The 19,942-nt window shown below is 43.6% G+C and overlaps 1 long non-coding RNA gene across 1 annotated transcript; it reads right to left on the bottom strand.

Annotated features, from left to right (window-relative positions):
- Positions 1-11,719: 11,719 nt before the first annotated feature.
- On the bottom strand, positions 11,720-13,491 carry LOC148687699 (uncharacterized). The gene is made up of 2 exons (XR_015950635.1): positions 12,643-13,491; positions 11,720-12,371 (listed from the first exon to the last, which is right to left on the bottom strand). It is a non-coding gene; the product is annotated as an uncharacterized LOC148687699 (long non-coding RNA).
- Positions 13,492-19,942: the final 6,451 nt, after the last annotated feature.

Below are 19,942 nucleotides of genomic sequence, written 5' to 3'. Positions count from 1 at the left end.
TGGACCCCCTTGGTCTCCACAGCATGAAACCTCTAAGGCTTGAGATCACTAAAGCCTGAACCCTCTTTTAAGGGATTGCAAGGAGTTTCGAAACGACCTCTCAAAATTGGGAATGGGTATTAAAATGGCAAATCTGAGGCAACATAAACAAGTGGAATGATATTGCCCCAATCTTTATGTTCCATCAGAGATACGTTTTAAGGGTGCCACACAGTGTTCACCTTCCTTCCACAATAAATAGGGTGCTTGGTGTGTCTTTCCCTAGATTCAGCAAGTCCTTCACTATTAATTTTAAGAAACTTGAGATTCTTCTCTTACATATAGCTCAACCATCAATTATTGTCTAGCATTGTCCAGATGTTAAGTATGTTTATATTGTTTTATGAATGTATTAAGTTCACCCCCCCCTGAATACTTTGCTTATTGTATGGTATAAAAACCAACAAATAAATAAATAGTTTGTTCATTAATGTAAAATGATGCACGATGGGGCAAAAGAAATCCTAACGTCATATATATACTTATGGGGTCTGATCTGGTGGTGAGAGACCTGGAATAGGCCTGTGAAGATGAACGCTGGACTGTGCTGCGCTGGGGTCACCCCTTGCCCACCTCCCTCCATGCCTGCTGACCATCTGGTGAGTGCATCAAGCAAGGAGTGAGTGAGCGCTGGCTGGGTGGTCATTCAGCAAGGGAGCTGAGGGCACGGCAGCAAGGCAAGGCCACGCTCCGGGGCTAAGATACCCCTGGTGGCAGGCAGGGAAGGATGGGAAGCTGGGGGCGGAGCCCATCAAGACAGGGATCCTCGTGGAAGCCAGCAGTAGCACCTGTGGGGGGGGCGTTTGGTTCGTGGCCCCTCAAAATTGTGTGCCTGGGACCACAGCCCCCAGCTCCCCACTACACCTCTGGTTTGGGGTGGGGGAACAATCTCGTTGTTTTTAAGCTGCTAATGTGCACATGCCTATAGTGACGTTTCTGGTTAAAGGGAACTGATGTTCTTTTTGCCTGGAAGTTGGGTACAAAGCTTTGATTACCAACTAGGGAGAAACCTGACTGCCTTTCCCACATTGCAGTGTCAAAGTACTGTACTCTGAGCCTCCCTGATCTAAGGTAGCAATAATTGTATTGTTTTATGTTACTGATTTGATTTATTCTTACATAGCCACAGCCTGTAGAATGTTGGACTGTGGGTAGGTGCTGCTTTGATAATTCAAGATCAAAATCATACCGGTAATGCTAAAGTAAGTCAGCTAGGTGTAGTGGTTAGAATGCTGGACTAGGACCTGGGAGACCAGGGTTCAAATCCCCACTCATGAAATTCAAATCCCTGGCCCAATGACCTTAGTCTAGTCACTGCCTCTTGGCCTAACCTTCCTCATAGAAGTGAGAAACCTGGGGCCCTCCAAATGTTGGACTCTTGACGCCGGTCAGGCCCAAGCACCAGTGACGTAGCAGGGGGGGGCGATGGGGGCGGGTCACCCCGGGGGCCACCCTGGAGGGGGGATGACACTCGGTGGCGCCCCCCACTGGGGAACATTTTTTTTCCTGTTGCATGAGATTTTTCAACTGTTCTTATATGTTCTTTCAATGCTGATTTCATATCTGAAGTTGGTTTTGTTCTGTAAGCTCTAGTTTTTTTGCAATTCATGTTTTTCACTTTTTGCCAGAGCTGCGTGGGGGGGGGGGCGTGACAAAAAAAAAAAACTGCACCGGGTACCACCTGGGCTTGCTACGCCTCTGCCAAGCACCATGGCCAGTGAGCAAGGATAATGGGATTTGGATAGTCCAGCAACATCTGCAGGGCCACAAGTTCCTTATCCCAACAAGCTTTCCTCATTTTCCTTACCGTGTTATGTGTGGGAAAACCTCTTCCCAGGAAATTCATAAAGTTGCCACATTATTAAAACCTTTTCTAACAGTTCCTTCTTAAAGATCATTCCTCCCAGAGTGTCTGCTAAATTGCCAAGTAACTATGGATTACCATTCAAAACATCCTCCTTTTGCTTTCACCTAAACAATACATGCCTTTTCTTTCCTACGCTTGTTTAATCTTGCCTTAAACCAACATGATAAGCCCTTTGGGGTACAGATTGTCTCCTCCCATTATGACTGCTGCTATTAACCCCCAAAGATCTCAAAATCTGGGCACGTTCATATGAGGGAAAACAGTCTCTATCAAATAGCTTGGAGCTAAGTCATATAGGACTTTGTTGGTGCTGGTGAGCACTTTGAATTGTGTCTAGAAACAGACCAGTACCTAGCAGAGCTGTTAGAGGAAGTGAGTCATATGCTCCCTATAACTAGTCCCAGTTAGCAATCTGGCTGCAGCTCTTTGAGCCAGTTGACGTTTCTGAGCACTTTTCAAAGGCAGCTCCACATAGAGTGCATTACACCACTCCAAATGGCATGAAACTGTGGTCAAATCAGACATCTCAAGGAATGGTCACAGCTGGTGCACTAACAAATGCACACCTGGCCACCGCATAGGCCTGGGCATCCATGTTCAGGGTTGAGTCCAGGAGCATTCCCAAAATGCAAACCTGTGTCTCCAGGGGGAGCATTATCCCATCCAGCACAGGCTGAATCCCTATTTCCTGTTCTGCCTTCCTACTTGACCAAGAGCACTTCTGTCTTATCTGGATTAAGTTTCAGCTTGTTCGTCCTCATCCAGTCCTTTACTGATGACAGATGTTGATTTAGAACCTATAAAGCTTCCTTGGATTTAGGTGGAAAGGAGAAATAGAGCTGGGTGTCATCAGCATACTGGTGACACCGAACCCTGAAATTCTGGACAACCTCTCCCAGCAGTTTCATATAAATGCTAAATAGCATGGGAGAGAGAACAGAACCCAGAAGGACTCCACAGACCAATGACCAAGGTGTTGAACAGGAGTCTCCCAGAAACAGCTTCTAGGTTTGCCCCTATGAGAATGAATGGAATCACCATCAACATTATCATCTGGCAGGGTTTCCCCAGCCACTCTGGGCAGCTTCCAGCAAAATATAAAAACATAATAAAACATCAAAAATAAAAAACTTCCCGATACAGGGTTGCCTTCAGATGTCTTCTAAAAGTTGTGTAGTTGTTTATCTCCTTGACATCTGATGGGTGTTCCACAGGGAGGGTGCCACCACTGAGAAGGCCCTCTGCCTGGTTCCCTGTAACTTCACTTCTTGCAGTGAGGGAAATGTCAGAAGATACTTGGAGGAGGACCTCAGTGTCCAGGGTGAATGATGAGGGTGGAGATGCTCCTTCAGGTATATTGGACTGAGGCTGTTTAGGGCTTTAAAGGTCAGTACCAACACTTTCCATGGACTGCAAGAAGATCAAACCTATCCATTCTTAAGGAAATCAGCCCGGAGTGCTCCCTGGAAGGACAGATCCTGAAGCTGAGGCTCCAATACTTTGGCCACCTCATGAGAAGAGAAGAATCCTTGGAAAAGACCCTGATGTTGGGAAAGATTGAGGGCACTAGGAGAAGGGGACGTCAGAGGACAAGATGGTTGGACAGTGTTCTCGAAGCTACGAACATGAGTTTGACCAAACTGCGGGAGGCAGTGCAAGACAGGAGTGCCTGGCGTGCTATGGTCCATGGGGTCACAAAGAGTCGGACACGACTAAACGACTAAACAACAACAACAACCAACACTTCAAATTGTGCTTGGAAATGTACCGGGAGCCAGTGAAGATCCTTTAGGACTGGTGTTATATGGAACTTCTGTGCATCCTATTCTATTTCGTCTTTCTTATGAATACCTACCCTTTCTTATGGAAGCATGGTGCTCTGGACAGTTGCATCAAATCTGGCATCAAGGACAGAGCAGATGTGAATGAATCTGCCTGCAAAGCACTTTAGAGATTCTTTTAGAGCACTGACTGCCCATATATGGGATAGATAGTAGGGGTTTTCTACTTCCCTTTGCTTTCTGCTGGAGCTGAGATTTTGTTGTAATTCATCAGAATCCTTAAGGAGCCCAAAAAGAGAAAACAGAAATGTTGCTGTCAGCAGGAAGCAGACTTGCTGAGACAATTAAGGAATCGGATGCAAAAGCAACAGCATAGTTAAAATTAGAAATAGACCCTAGAATAAAGTCCTCCACTTTGGCATGTGCATAGCATTCATCATATAAAGAACAGCACAGGTAGGAAACTCTGCCCTCAGCTATCTGGGACAGAAGTCAGGGCTTCCAATCCAAAAGGATGAGATTCCAAGACAAATGATGGAAAGCATGACTCATGCCAAGGAACAGAGAGTTAGTTCTATCTTGGAGGTGGTCAGAGTGCAGCTTTCAGTCCTTTTGGACTGTACTACCGTATAATGACTGGAGGTCATGCCACTTCTCCCCTAGTTTATCTCTCCTTCTCCCATTAGCCTATCATCCTCTCATCTCACCCATCCCCATGTTTATTTGACTAAATTATTAGGATTCTGAAAGATACCCTCCAATGTGGTACTATCTGTGACCAACATAAAGGGGGCGTAATGAATTTAAAACAATTATTATGTATAACACCAAGTAGGCCTATTTTGTTCAACCTAACATTCCCTTTGTGGCTCCCAGACTTCCTGCACTGGTATCGTCATCTGTTTTCAGATGTTGTTCTAGAATCAGGTTTTTATTCTTGCCGTCACTGAGAAAGCATCAAGGTTGTGCAGAGATCTGAACAGAGGGGTTGCACAGCCAAACCCAGTGTCTTCTTCATTCAAGGTTCGCCTTCATTAGGCCAAGTGAGACAACCACCTTAAGCAGCAGATGCTGGGAGGGCAGGAGCAGAGGTCACCTGCTGTTCTTTCCCAGCCCCTTGACTGTTATTGGATATCAGTGTGTGTGTGACAATTCCAGAGAGGAGGGTCAGTGTGAAAACAGCCCTCTTCATCAAGAGGAGGTGAAATGCTCTGTGACTATTCTGACTCTGGCTGTTCCCAGTTTCTGAGGCAAAGTGGATGCCATTGAGCACGGCCTTCTCATCTGCTATCAAACACATTCACATAACCAGTTTGCCTGGCACCAAATTTGATGTCCTTTAGGCACCAGGCTGAAGCAGTATTATCCCCAGGGGTTTAATGGTCTCAAAACTAGCTTCCTGTTAGTTCTGAAGGTGTTCACTACTTGTAGAAAACACTTGTTTTTATATAATAATTTTATTACTGTACTAGTTTAAATGTATGTTATAGGTCACCTAGAAAACATTTCATTGAAATGTAGGACAAGAAAGTTTTAAACAAACGGGTTAAACAAGCAAGCATGATATGGCATGGCACGGCATATTCCTGAGAAAGAACTTCTCTGTTCTGCTTCAAAAAATGCTTTAGGGCACTAGTTGTGCCTACTAGTAGGTTGGACATATGCATGAGCAGGCAGTATATGTCTGACATCCGTTAATAGAATTACAAGCCTGGTAGATGAAGGGAACGCTGTGGATGTAGCCCAGGCATCCCCAAACTGCGGCCCTCCAGATGTTTTGGCCTACAACTCCCATGATCCCTAGTTAAGAGGACCAGTGGTCAGGGGTGATGGGAATTGTAGTCCAAAACATCTGGAGGGCCGAAGTTTGGGGATGCCTGATGTAGCCTATCTTGATTTCAGCAAGGCCTTTGACAAGGTGCCCCATGATATTCTTGTAAAGAAGCTGGTAAAATGCGGGCTAGACAATGCTACCATTCAGTGGATTTGTAACTGGCTTACTGACTGAACCCAAAGGATGCTCATCAATGGCTCCTCCTCATCCTGGAGAGTAGTGACTAGTGGGGTGCCACAGGGTTCTGTCTTGGGCCCAGTCTTATTCAACATCTTTATCAATGACTTGGATGATGGGCTTGAGGGCATCCTGAGCAAGTTTGCAGACGACACCAAATTGGGAGGGGTGGCTAATACCCCAGAGGACAGGATCACACTTCAAAATGACCTTAACAGATTAGACAACTGGGCCAAAGCAAACAAGATGAATTTTAACAAGGAGAAATGTAGAGTACTACACTTGGGCAAAAAAAAAATGAAAGGCACAAATACAGGATGGGAGACACCTGGCTTGAGAGCAGTACATGTGAAAAGGATCTAGGAGTCTTGGTAGACCACAAACTAGACATGAGCCAACAGTGTGATGCAGCAGCTAAAAAAGCCAATGCAATTCTGGGCTGCATCAATAGGAGTATAGCATCTAGATCAAGGGAAGTAATAGTACCACTGTATTCTGCTCTGGTCAGACCTCACCTGGAGTACTGTGTCCAGTTCTGGGCACCACAGTTCAAGAAGGATACTGACAAGCTGGAACATGTCCAGAAGAGGGCAACCAAAATGGTCAAAGGCCTGGAAACAATGCCTTATGAGGAATGGCTTAGGGAGCTGGGTATGTTTAGCCTGGAGAAGAGAAGGTTAAGGGGTGATATGATAGCCATGTTCAAATCTATAAAAGGATGTCATATAGAGGAGGGAGAGAGATTGTTTTCTGCTGCTCCAGAGAAGCGGACACGGAGCAATGGATCCAAACTACAAGAAAGAAGATTCCACCTAAACATTAGGAAGAACTTCCTGACAGTAAGAGCTGTTCGACAGCGGAATTTGCTACCAAGGAGTGTGGTGGAGTCTCCTTCTTTGGAGGTCTTTAAGCAGAGGCTTGACAGCTATATGCCAAGAATGCTTTGATGGTGTTTCCCGCTTGGCAGGGGGTTGGACTGGATGGCCCTTGTGGTCTCTTCCAACTCTATGATTCTAATAGGCATCATCTATGCCAGGTGTAGGGACGCAGGTGGCGCTGTGGGTTAAACCACAGAACCTAAGCCTTGCTGATCCGAAGGTCGGCGGTTCGAATCCCTGCGACGGGGTGAGCTCCCATTGCTCGGTCTCAGCTCCTGCCAACCTAGCAGTTCGAAAGTGCATGTCAAAGTGCAAGTAGATAAATAGGTACCGCTCCGGCGGAAAGGTAAACAGCGTTTCCGTGCACTACTCTGGTTTGCCAGAAGTGGCTTAGTCATGCTGGCCACATGACCCAAAAGCTGTACGCCGGCTCCCTTGGCCAGTAAAGCAAGATGAGTGCGCAACCCCAGAGTCGTCCGCGACTGGACCTAATGGTCAGGGGTACCTTTACCTTTATGCCAGGTGTGGAGAAGCTTTGCCCCTCCCGGTGCTGCTGAACGACAACTCCCATCAGCCCCAGCAAGCATGACTAATGATCCAGGTTGATGGGAGTTGCAGTTCAGTGACACCTGGAGGGCCAAAGGTTCACCACACCTTATCTATGCAATCATGCTTCTTTATATGTCATTTCTAATGTATGTCGTGCAGGCATCCCTCTGTTGCACCTCTTCACATTTTCAGTTTGCTTGGTTTTTCTGGACTTATCACTCAGTGACCCTCTGTACCTATTTATTCATCTCTCGCCCATGCAAAATTCCTTGTCTCTGGACTATGGCTTACTCTTCTGGTCGGGTTAATATCCAACAATAATGCTGAATGTTTGCAAATGCACCTTGCCCTCTTCACAAACAAAGTGCTAACTGATATACATTTAACTTCATTCAGGATCACAGCCTAAAGACATATCTAGATGGTGATTCTTCCCTGCCAACGCCGCCAGGGGTGGAAAAGCAACATGGATTTAAAGATTTAGCACACAAATATAGTTCTTTTATATTCTGTTCTGCACGGCAGTGCACATTTCTCCAACAAGACAGAGCAGTGCACTTGTAGGATTTTGTCATCAGAAAGAAGTCTCACACTACTCCAATGTTCCTTTCCCTAGGTACAAGAAAATCACCATCAACAACAAATAATAATAATTAATCATTTTTAAGCTGCTGTGTGCTCATCCAAACCAGCAATGGGGCATGGAGAGAATTTGAGCAAATAAGTGTGTATATGTACATGCCGTTTTGAGTGCATGTACTTCTTCCATTTTTAAAATATTTACATTTTTGAAGTTATACAAGCTGCCATGGGGTGGGGAGAAAGCAAATATGCAGAGATCATGCCAAGAGTCATGGCACTGCCCCAGTTGGAGGGGAAAGCAACAGAACAATTTTAATTACTTATGGCATGTGCCTTAAAACCTTTTCATCTCTGTGAAGGATCAGAGAATGTTATGCTTTTCATTAATGCCCACAAACCCTCCAAGGCACTCTGATAGAAAGTGCTAATCAGAGGCAAAGTATTTATTACAAATTCACATGTTTATAGCTGTGTTTCACTTAATTTTTAAAACATTAAACAAGGCTTAGGGTTAGTACTCAAAGCTAGTCATTATCATGTTTCTCAGAATGTGTGAAATTGCCTTAAGGGCATAACAGCTATCAAAGCAAACAGTAATTAAACTACACTCATTATGGCACAATTGAGAATGCACGGGACTAAATTAATGTTAAGAAGTGGCTACTGCATGATGCAACAAGCATCCCAGAAACAATAAATTATGAGGCAAATACAGACAAAAGTACTTGTGTTAAGCTGGCTGTATGTGGAAAGTAGTTTGGGAAAGGGACTTGACAGGGACTTTAACTCCGGCTATGTGCACATTAAGGGACGCGGGTGGTGCTGTGGTCTAAAAACCACGGAGCCTAGGGCTTGCCGATCAGAAGGTCGGCGGTTCGGGGTGAACTCCTGTTGCTCGGTCCCTGCTCCTGCCCACCTAGCAGTTCGAAAGCACATCAAAGTGCAAGTAGATAAATAGGTACTGCTCCGGCAGGAAGGTAAGCAGTGTTTGTGTGCACTGATCTGGTTTCCCAGAAGCTGCTTAGTCCTGCTGGTCACATGACCCGGAAGCTGTACGCCGGCTCCCTCAGCCAGTAAAGTGAGATGAGCGCCACAACCCCAGAGTCGTCCGTGACTGGACCTAATGGTCAGGGGTCCCTTTACCTTTACTTTTATGTGCACATTAGCACCTTGAAACACAGCAAAATCATCCCAATTTCATTTAAAGTTGTTTCTTTATGTTGCTTTTCACACCACAGAGAGGGCAAGGATGTTTTCACCAGATACTCATCAACTACCAGTAGTCTGTTTCCCTGCACTGAACTCCAATTCACTGGTCATCCATGCATGCACAACAGCTGAATGAAATGTATACATCTCAGCTCAACTATGTCTTCCATTTCCTAATTGGATGGAAGCTCGCTTGAGGGAAAGCACATGAAACAGAACAGAGGCACCAGCTTCTCCAGAAGATTGTGGTGCCCCACACAACATCATACGATGTCCTGATGTTGTGCAAATGAAATCCTTTAAATGTTGAGGGAGCCCAGCCCCCTCAAAAAAAATATTTAGCAGGCTGAAAGGGCCTCAGCCCCTAGGAGTTGGCGCCTATGAAACGGGAGTATTTCTCAAGGAGATACAGGATACCTATGGATTTTGGCTAAGACCATGTGTACAAACAGCAGTAGTTGGAGCGTAGTTAAGACAGAATATGTGGTAATGTGTACACAGTCTTTGTTAGCTGTGAACGTGGCAGCCTTAAGTAGGAATCCTGGATGGCTCTATTTTTCAGCCACTCATCATATCTCTTTATTTTTCAAATTTTTGAATATAATTACTGTAGGTCAGGTACAGGGAATCTTTGCCTCTCCAGATGCTGCTGAACTACAGCTGCCATCATCCCTGGCCACTGGCTGATGGAAGTTGTTAAGATTCCTCACACTTGCTGTATAGCAACCTTCATTTCTCTGTCTCTCTCCTTGCCCCTTTCAATTACCTCATTTCCTCTTTTGGTAGGCTCCAACATTCCCAGGGGATTACATTTATTCTAATTGAATAATCACAACACACACATGCCTTGTCATGAGATACAAATTCTCTGTCATTCTCAGGACACTCTCCCTCCTATTTTGTACCTACGGTATAATTGCTGTCAGCATCAATGCTAAAAATAGTGTGTGAACTGCTCAGCACACAGCATTTCTGAGCCACGTGAACACCATGATCTTAAGGGAGAAAATACCCTGGGCACAATCCAACAGAGTTCACTATCCTAGAGCTGAGATCAATAGTCTTAAGTGTGTTTAGCTCTTTGTTGGACTGTGGCCCCTTTGGGGGAGCAGTATTTTGGCTTCCCTATAGCTATAATAAGCTATCTGGAAATTACAAAGTATATACTGTGTGAAAAAGAATTAAAGCTCATTTGAGCTTTCAGACATTACAATTTCATTTTAGAGTTAGGGCTGAGCAATTTTCAGTGCTTGTAACTGATACATGTCATATTTAACCAAATTTATTATATTGATTATGCATACAGCTTTGTATGTATAACACACTTTTTGAGTGTGTTTCACAGAAGTCCTAACTGAGCATGAAAAATGATTAGGTTCAACTGAAATAAATAGTAAATAGGGAATAGCTACACAGACAAAATCATTCCAGGAGGAGAAAATATGGAGAACTATTTTATCATACCCTGATCCATAACACATTTCTTGTCATTAACCAGGGAGTGCCAACTTGAATAAAATATGTGGGGGGTCCCCTCAGGTAAGCTCCACCCCACCCCCCATAATCGATCACATTACACAGTGCACACACATAATTTGAGTGGCAATGCCCATCAACTTTGGGGGGCCCTGGCCCCCTCAAATATAATACTGGAGTGGTAAAAACCCCTTGGTCCCTAGGAGTTGGCTCCTATGCGGGGGCATCTTTCCCATAGAGGCTAGTGGCTCGGGGCACCAAGGCACCAAGTTCTAGAGGGCGCCAGGGAAGAGGTGGAGACTGGAAGCAGCACCTCCCGGCATCAGCTCGCCGGCCTTGCCGGCCTCCACCATGCCACACCGAAGCAGCGCTGCACCCGGAGCCTCTGTCTGCCGTGGCCACCGCAGCACAAAGCAGCCAGCTGAGCTGGGAGGCGCCGCATCCAGCCTCCGCCTCTTCCCCGCCAGAGGAGCCGCCCTCCAGCTGCTGCCCGCCTCCTCCAGCCCAGCTGCAGCGCCATCCTCCCTAAAAAAAACTCTGGGAAACGGGCAGGGCGCCGGAGGGAGCTTTGCACCACGGCGCCATACAGGTATATGCTTAAGACGGCCCTGCTCCTATGCCATTAACAGAGACCTATGTTCAACTTTCTGAATAACCTTGGGCCATTCAGTGTCACTTAGCTTAACCCACCTCACAGATCAAATGAGGAAAGCCCATGTACAGCTGAACCTCGGAAAATTAGAATATTGTCGAAAAATAAATTACAATTACAACAACAAAAAAGGCTTGACATATCTTGCTTTGCATGTCATGCATCTATCTCCTATATTGGTTTCATCTTTTAAGTTGCGTTACTGAAATAAATGCACTTTTCGACAATATTCTAATTTTCCGAGTTTCACCTGTAATGCCAGTGGGATTTACTTCTATGTTAGGTATTTCATACTGAGAAATGTTAATGATTTCAATTCCTTCTAGATGACAGAAGTTTTCAAGGTCTCCTAATGCTGAAAGTCTCGTGCCCAAACACCAGAGAGGTGTTGGCTTCCACAAAGTAATTAACCATTAAGTGTGCATCCAAGAGGAATATACCACTTCCGTCTCACACCTGCATGGCTAACAGGGAATTATGTGTTATTAGGTTATGCAATTCATGCCAACGTGCACAGAAACAATCTCCCTTGCTTAAGTTCTCGTCTTAGGGATATTGTCACCAGACTACGTTAACAAGGGAGTTTACCTTTTACTAGGAAGTAGATATGTAACCAGAGTAGAAATGCAAAGGAAGCGTGGGTGGGTGCTGTAGGTAAACTGCAACCAACAAATAGAAGATGACAGAGGCATTTATTTATTTGATAGTTTTATATCCCACACCTTCCTCCAAAGGAGCCCAGGGCAGCAAATGTATCAACACTAATACGGTTAGCACTTCTAAAAACACAGGGCACTGAAAATGGGAAAAAGAAGTACATTTATTAAGTAGGGAACTTGCCAGAGGCAGCCTGTCCCATGATGCCAACTGAGGCAAAACAGGAAAGTACCGCCTCTGGTGCAGCCATATTTACAGTTTCTAGGTTTATTTCTAGGTTTATTTTTATTATTTCTATAAATGAGACAAAAAACAAACAAACAAAAGAAATAGGAAACCTTGTGGGGCTCTTGAAGAATCTCGCTGGAGCCCATTCATCTGGTGGCAGGGGGCTCCCACGACGACGGCACCCTTTGGATTCTGCCACCAGAGACAGCTGCCTCAGTCCACCTCATGGCACGTGGAAACCACCTGCATTTCATAGCACTGCAGCTCCAAAATGTGGGCCTGTTGATGAAGAATGCTGCTTCCTCCCAAAGACCTCAGCGGTGCACAGTGCTTTTTATTTCTGGGGGTACTCGGTATGCAGTAGAGACACCTTTTTCCTTCAGATGTTAAAAGTGTGGAACTTACGGTAACAACTTCATGGCGAGTGCCAGCACCTTTTTTTCTAAACAAGAAAGAAAGAAAGAGCACTGGTGGCGCATGGGTGCCAACTTAAATAAAGAGGGGGCAGGTAAGCCCCCAACCCACATAATCGATCACAAGACGCAGGACACCCGAACTATTTGAATGGCATTGCCCATCAATTAGGTTGGGGGAGCCCCATCAAATATTTTAGGGGGGGGCGAATGGACCTCAGCCCCTACGGGTTGGTTCGTATGTCGGCGAGTAAGCACACTCATCAGGAAGGGAGACACCCTTGTGTTGGAAGGCTTTACCTATTTGCTTTTGAGACATCCAAAACCCTAATCCCTGCGTCGAGCATCCCGCCCCCTTCCCGGACTCAATAAAGCACTTCTGCTTATGTCTGAATCTCCACTGTGCTGGTTCTAGCAAATGCGAGGCTTTGCCTGCAAGGCTGTAACAGCGACTCTCTTCATCGGGGGAGGCCGGCAGAGCTCGGCTAACTCCGGCGCGCCGCCGCTCCTTCGTTACCAGGGCAACAATGCGTTCCATTCTGGAACCTTCCCGAAACAGGACCGAGCAACTCGCGCCCGCCGGCGCGAGGGAGTGGAGGATAGGCAAAGGAACGTGCCTCCACTTCCATATATGGTCGCGGCCGGAAGACACCCCGTCATGCCGTCGGCTCGCAGCGTCTCTGCGGGCTCCCCGACGTCACGGCGTGACGTGCTTCGCGAAGCGCCCTAGAAACCAAACAGTAAACAAGAGCGGGGCGCCTTAGGAACTGGGGCAGAGGGCCGGAGTGGGAGTCGGAGAAACCCGCTGTGGCTGCGGAGGGCGGAGGCGGGGCGCGCGGGGCCGGGGTCAAGCGGAGTGCCTATCAATCGCTGTTCTTTTTTAAGCACGGCTTGGAATTCCCTTTTGTTTTGCTTTGCTTTTTCTCTTCCGTTCTTGGAACTTGCGGAGAGCTCGGGAAATGGCTTCGTTGGGGTCCTCCCCACCCCCGGCTCTGGATCAAAGGGGCAAGGGAACTCCTGTGCACCTTCCTGTCACAATTTCAGTGTCCGGTTTTTGGTTACAATCGCTTCCCAGCTGTAAGAGCAGGGCAGGCCTGGGAAACGTACTGGTCCACGGCTCTTCCGATGTTCCATCTTCCGCCGAAGGGCTGCTTTGTTGGTCCGGCGAAGCATGAGCAACAAAGAATATTGTGGCACCGGCTTAAAGTTTAACATATTTATTATGGCATAATAAGTTTTCATGAACCACAGTCCGCTTCGTATGAACTGTATGAACTGTAATTCTGAATTGGCAAGCATACATACAGGGTGGGGGGGGTGTAGGATAGAGGAGTGAGTTCAGCGGGAAATGAAATACAAATAGAACAGTAAGGATTAAATCAACTGTAACTTTTTTTGCTTTCAGGTGATCATTGCTATCTGTTCTTTGTGCAATTCATGTTGCTACAAACCACTCATTAGAAAATGCTTTTCATCCCCCCTCCAGCTTTATAAACAAAATGAGAAGCCTTCAAAAATGCCCAATATGCCCCACCATGAAAATTTCACTAGCTTAACATTTAGATACGTTGGAGGCACTCTTATGCCAGCAGCAAAACTTCTTAAATAAAGCTATTTTGTGAATGAGGTAGGTAGTTGCCAACCCCATACATCTTTCTTTGCTTTCAGGAGCCACTCTATCTGCACACTGTGCTATAAACAACATTGCGATCCCACTTGTATACCACAAACCATTGTTCCTGTTTGCCTTGGACAGAATTCTGCAAGCTAAACTCCCTGTCAAGATCCAGACTGTAGAAAGCTGTCTTGTCCCTTTAATCAGCATCATGTGCAAGTGAAACCTGATTTTAATGCAGCTGCATCTGGATTTGCACCCATAGTACAGTATATCTTCCATGAGAAAAATTACCTTATATCTCTTTTTAGCCACATAAAGTGGCTATACCAACAAATATACCTGTAGATTTATGCCAAACTTGTCAAAAAGAATTCTTTACTGATAAATGCCTCCTAGAAAACAATGCTCATAAAAGATGAGCTTACTTTTCATAGAATCATAGAGTTGGAAGAGACCACAAGGGCCATCCAGTCCAACCCCCTGCCAAGCAGAAAACACCATCAAAGCATACCACACTCCTTGGTAGCAAATTCCACTGTCAAACAGCTCTTACCGTCAGGAAGTTCTTCCTAATGTTTAGGTGGAATCTTCTTTCTTGTAGTTTGAATCCATTGCTCCGTGTCCACTTCCCTGGAGCAGCAGAAAACAACCTTTCTCCCTCCTCTATATGGCATCCTTTAATATATTTGAACACGCCTATCATATCACCCCTTAACCTTCTCTTCTCCAGGCTAAACATGCCCAGCTCCCTAAGCCATTCCTCATAAGGCATTGTTTCCAGGTCTTTGATCATTTTGGTTGGCCTCTTCTGGACACATTCCAGCTTGTCAGTATCCTTCTTGAAATGTGGTGCCCAGAACTGGACACAGTACTCCAGGTGAGGTCTGACCAGAGCAGAATGCAGTGATACTATTACTTCCCTTGATCTAGATGCTATACTACTATTGATGCAGCCCAGAATTGCATTGGCTTTTAAATTAATATTTTATTATATGTATTATGTATATTTTAAAATCTAATCAATAATGCACCATTTTTATTGATCAGGTTGTTTACCTTGTTCCTCTTGTTTTTGAATTATTTTATTCAAATGTTTTAGATAATTTAATATGTATATTTTTTGAAGAGCTGGGACTGTCCTGGAAACACTTAAAACACAGCATGAAATGTGTTAGATAAAATAAACAAATAATGACTTTTTAAAAACCTCATGGGTTCCTTCTTTTTCATTGCTTGGTATGTTTAAGCTTAAGAGGAAATCCAATAGGTGGGGTGGAGGAGGAAGAGCCATTATGCACAAAAACAGTCCAAGAAAGAAATGCAAATCTAGTAATTTTATTTGCTTAGCAGATGCAGTTTTCTCTTATCCATCACAATAGACAAAGATCCATTAACCCAGGGGTCCCCAAACTAAGGGCCGGGGGCCAGATGCGGCCCAATCACCTTCTAAATCCGGCCCGCGGATAGTCCGGGAATCAGCATGTTTTTACATGAGTAGAATGTGTCCTTTTATTTAAAAGCATCTCTGGGTTATTTGTGGGGCCTGTCTGGTGTTTTTACATGAGTAGAATGTGTCCTTTTATTTAAAATGCATCTCTAGGTTATTTGTGGGGCACAGGAATTTGTTCATATTTTTTTTCAAAATATAGTCCGGCCCCCAACAAGGTCTGAGGGACAGTGGACCGGCCCCCTGCTGAAAAAGTTTGCTGACCCCTGCATTAACCTGTCCTGGGCATTTTGGAGATACATTCAGCTTCCAATGTTTTAATTGGTCATTTAGAAATAGGTCTAACCCAGCTGCAATTATTGTTCCATGTCAAGTTCCTAAATTGTTTGAAATACTGCAAAAGCCATTCTTTCAAGCAAAATACACATTTAAGCACGTTAGAGGAATGGAAAGGTTGCTGTCAGAAAAGCAAAACCACATGATAGTTCCATAATACATATGTCAAAGAATGTAGAAACTCTTGTTTTTAAAATATTTTTATATAATTTATAAGGATATTCTTCATGGGATTTTCATAAGGTCATGTTTCATTTTAATGCATTTATATGAATGAGAACTCTATTATGCCCTTATTTCTCATTGTTAATTATATATGATTACACTATTTTCTTACATTGTGGGCCACTAAAAGATAATGAAAAATATTATAATCTAGAAAATTGGCTTTTCAAGGTCCAAGATAAAATTCCATGACAGGAAAATTGCTTCCAGCTCTATTCAGCTTTCTGTGTGATTTAGATAAATGATCATTTTATTAACCAGTGTTTGGACTGTGTAGTTATTTTCTTAGAAGTAGAATAAACATGAATGCTACTGTAGTACCTGGCTTGCTATATTTCCCTAAAACATAGGAGTAGAGTCACAAGGATTGCAAGCAGGAAAATCAAACATATCTAGCTTTGATCCAATAACCATATTCTTTGTCCCATGCAAAATACATAGCTACTTTTACAGGTTTACATGATAAGTATTTCTATTCTCAATATAAAAATACCAAGATATGCAGTTATCCTTGATAGTTTGGATAGAATATTTCCCAGTGTTGCACATGTGTTATGGAGAAGTTGTAAAGAAATAAGCAGGTTCAAATGCTTAGAGTACAAGGCGCATGTGATTTTTTAATTATTATTCTATATAATTATTGTAAAATACATTCTATTCTAACTCAGCCCACAACCTCTGTCACAATGATCATAGTTTATTAGATGCATCTGCTCTGAGGAGAGCATTTTTCCAACTTTCCCTCCCCAGGCCAGGAATAGACTTGTTCTCAGTTCCACACAAATGTGGAACATTTATTGTCATTTCTTCTGTAGGCATCTATAATTTCTCACTCCCTGCCAGTTTGGAAGCAAAATTAACAATGGTTTTGTCATGTTACTTAGATGTACAGTAATCATTGGTACTTTTCACTGGTATTCATTGGTATTTTGCTAGTGCTACAAATATTTCAGTCAATAAATATTTCTATAATACTATTTTTTTAGCACTTTGCTCTTAAAGTGCTACTTAAAGTGCTCTTAAAGTGGTACTCAGCTCTTTGTACAAACTAAGCATGTAGCGAGACCTTTAAAAGAGTTTTGCAGCACCACCAATTTCCACAGGCAAAGAGGTGAGTTTCTGAGTGTTCTTAGAAAGAGGTTTTCTTTTTTGCTGATGGAGAAGCCATCACCTACCAGAACGGAGACAGCAGTTTTATCTGCACTCAAATATTACTTCTATAGGCAGGGGTTACTATGAGGAACCTTAAGCTTGGGGGCCAGAGGCACCCCTCTGGGCCACTGGGCCCAGCCTTCAGGACTATGCCCTGCCCATCCCTCTCACCAGACTACACCTGCCATTGGCTTTCCTCTGCACCCTCCTCAAGTGCTTTTGCCTGACTGGAGTGTATTTTATGAATTGTGATAATGCATCACGCTTGCGTGGATGGAGAGATGTGGGTGCAGATGTCTCTGACTTTTGCATAGCTGGAGTGCAGCCTGCTGTACAAGAATAAGAGTCCACCCACTGTTGCTCCATTCTCTTTTGCCACTGCCTCCACCCGCCATTGGCATGCAGCTCCCAGAGCAGGCTGCCCAGGAAGGAGTGCAGCCCTCAGGCTGAAAAAGGTTCCCCACCCTAATTGTTTTAATTTATCTATTTTATCTTTAGATAGCATTTAGTACCACAGCTTCTAAGCGGTGTAAAAAAGGGATACAGCATAAAATCAATGAAGATTTTTTAATAAGCTTGCTTGAAATGCCTTCTGACTTTTATTTTTACTTTTTAAATATTTTATTAGATTTGTTTTATTTATTTATTTATTTTATTAGATTTTCCAATTTAAATATCTAACCCATTTTCAAATTACACAAATTACACAAGTATCAATTAAACAATTAATCCAAATCTTCTGCCAAATTATACAAATTTAAATTTGACTTCCCATGCTTCAGACTCAGAAAGCCTAGTCCTCTTATAGTCACTGCATTTCTAATCAATATAGTCCAGATCTTGTCCAATAATCTATTAAAATCTTCTTTCAAGCCCCTGAGTTATTTGAGCAAGCAAGTTTGACCAAACCATATATGTTTCTGTGTGAATTTATGCCTATGCTTCCTCTGTGAATTAGCACTGTCTCTTCACACGCTGATATCTTGCCAAGTCCGTCCAGAGATCCAAAGATCCTTCTCACAGCCAGCAGCCGCCATCTTCGAACAGTTCCCATAAATCAAATATTAAAGCCTCTGTGATGATTTCTCCAGATCGCTCCTCAATATAGCCTTTTCAGGGGAGATTTTGCCAGGTCAGAACTATAAACACACATCTAATGTCTTATTTATGGCTCTTTCCCCCTTTGACTAATATCATAGCTGGCTTTATCTCCAATATGGCGGAATATAAATTATAACTGCGTCATAACTCAGAAGTTTCTTGACAAGTTTCCAGCCACTAATAAGATTGCTTCTCTTTGGTGTCCATATTTTAAGGAATCTTTAACCACATTCCAAGCGAATCCAAAAATACATACTTTGATTATTTATATTTTCAACTCACACAGTTTATTTATTTAAGAAACCATATTAATTCAATAAATTTCCCACTTTCCAATCTCACTTGCTTTATAAATGTTGTTTACGGTTCTTCAGGAGAGAGTTTTGTTAAGTAAATTGTAAGACACAGTAAAGCAGAATTATAAAGTTCTCGCTCCCCCCTTCAGCTCCGTCACATACCATTTCTTGCTCTTGGATACATTCCTGTGTTTCTGATTTTTATTTTTTTAATCTTCACTAAGCGCTGGAAGTTCCTCAGAAAAGTGAACCTGCCTATTATCAGCTGGGAGGTAGTTCCACAGAACAGGAGCCACAATCCTGAAGGCGTAGTTCCTGGTGGTTATGTCAAGTGTCTGAGCCAAGGGAAATAACTGACTCCCTCCAAAACCTTAGCGATTGGGATATAAGGCATCAAGCAGTCCTTAAGATACCCTGGACACAAGGGCCTTGTAAATTTGTAGAACACTTAACCTGGCCCAGTATACAGGTGCAAGCTTCCAGAATCTTTGATGTGTACACAAAATTATTTTCCCTATTCATTTTCAGGGACAGCTCTAAGCATATATCCCTCTGGAAATACTGTAATAAGAAAGCATCAGAGTTCCTGTACTACATAGGAAGCTCTCTTATGCCAGAGACTATTTGTCAAGAGGCTAGATGTTCATCCATCCCAGTTGTTACTGAGTTCATTCCCTGGCATCCCCGTCTCAAGTGATGTGACGGAGTGTCTAAGACTCTGGAGACCTGCTGTTTGATCCAACTTCCCTGACTAGCAGCAGCACTCCATAGTATTAGGGAGAGACTTTGTCACATCACTTGCAACCAAATATTTCAAGCTGCAGATGCCATGGAATTGATTGTAGAGTACATGTATCACATTGATTTTCTTCACATAGCATGTGCTCTATCCACTGAGCTATATGGTTTTCCCCCATAATGGTAATATCAGAGCAAATTATAAGTATGTGACTTTCATTTAACATTTTTGTGGTTAGGGTACCAGATTTCATTTTGCATATGATTTGTCAACTATTAGCATGCTGTTAGTTCTAGCTCCACATACATGTTACTGGGTCTGTCATGTTCCCTTAATCTTTTTTCAAGTATCTGTTCTAGAGAATATGCACTGTATCACTAAAAACACCTTTTCTAGAGCCTTAATGTGTACCATCAGCTGTCAACTTTGAACTCTTTTAGATGTGGGATGAAACTTGCTCATCTCCACATCATGTGAGACCCAATTTTTCTTACTTGTGATACAACACACAGCAAACTCGATGCACACCTGTTATGTAATGCAGTACATATGTATGTGAGTAGTAATTGTTACGACTGTGTGTCCAGCAGTTTCTCTCCATGCCAAAAGCAGAGTTGTAGACACGATATCAGGCTAGGAAGTACCAGCTGGCACAGTGGGTTAGCATTACAGTTGCAGGTGTGGAT

This window comes from Zootoca vivipara, chromosome 1 (genome assembly GCF_965207765.1).
Source record: "Zootoca vivipara chromosome 1, rZooViv2.hap1.1, whole genome shotgun sequence".
In the NCBI taxonomy this organism is placed as follows: Eukaryota; Metazoa; Chordata; class Lepidosauria; order Squamata; family Lacertidae; genus Zootoca; species Zootoca vivipara.
This window is presented reverse-complemented; position numbering and strand designations above follow the sequence as displayed.